Source organism: Etheostoma spectabile, unplaced genomic scaffold (genome assembly GCF_008692095.1).
Source record: "Etheostoma spectabile isolate EspeVRDwgs_2016 unplaced genomic scaffold, UIUC_Espe_1.0 scaffold397, whole genome shotgun sequence".
NCBI classification, from domain to species: Eukaryota; Metazoa; Chordata; class Actinopteri; order Perciformes; family Percidae; genus Etheostoma; species Etheostoma spectabile.
Window position 1 is genome coordinate 560,273 of NW_022605601.1, and position 725 is coordinate 560,997.

General features: G+C 43.9%; 1 protein-coding gene across 1 annotated transcript in view; it reads left to right on the plus strand.

Annotated features, from left to right (window-relative positions):
* The window catches only part of sorcs2 (sortilin-related VPS10 domain containing receptor 2), a 530,001-nt gene that overhangs the window by 415,617 nt on the left and 113,659 nt on the right, over window positions 1-725 (plus strand). The window lies entirely within an intron of this gene.

Genomic DNA, 725 nt, shown 5'->3' on the forward strand with positions numbered 1-725 from the left:
GCTATCAACACACAAGCACAGGAAACGGAAATGAGTCAGGTACGCTTACTTGATTTCTCATTTTAATGCTCTTCCCATTGACAACGTCAAAATGCAATCTTTTTTCAAATCCTATAGATATACAGCAAGCCCATGTCTTTGGGTCTGTGTGAGCGAAAGAGGAGGGAGGTAAAGAGACTGCAAGGGTTGCTAGGCAACGCGGTCAAGGCAAGCTAAGACAGTGGATTGCGGCGTTAGCTGCACAAAAGTTATTTAGCCTCAGGAGGAGTGGTTGTCACTGCCAATTTGTGTGTATTTAAGAGAGAGAAAATAGAGGGAAACACTTGAAAATCTTGATCCCTGTGGGTTTGAAAATAATCCCTCTCTTTGTGTACTCAATATTCTAATTTAACCAGGAGTTACAGCAGAATCTGAGGTTTTGTTTAACGAGAAGGAGAGCTGACGAATAATTCCGCGCTCCGTCTCCACCAGGGCCGGTGCTATAGTGTCTTTATATCACTGCCGTAGTTGAGTGACCGAAGGCAGAATTATGACTTAGCTTGTACAGTAATTAAACTTCTCCATGGCGGGAAGTAAGCAACGCAGTTTGAACACAACTTCAACAATATCTGTATCTGAGCGGTCTCCATCAGATTAACAATCCGATGTGCACCAAAAGCACTTATTAATCAGATCACATTAACCCGTTTGTGCCGGATGCTTCGCGACGACACATCTACCGCCGG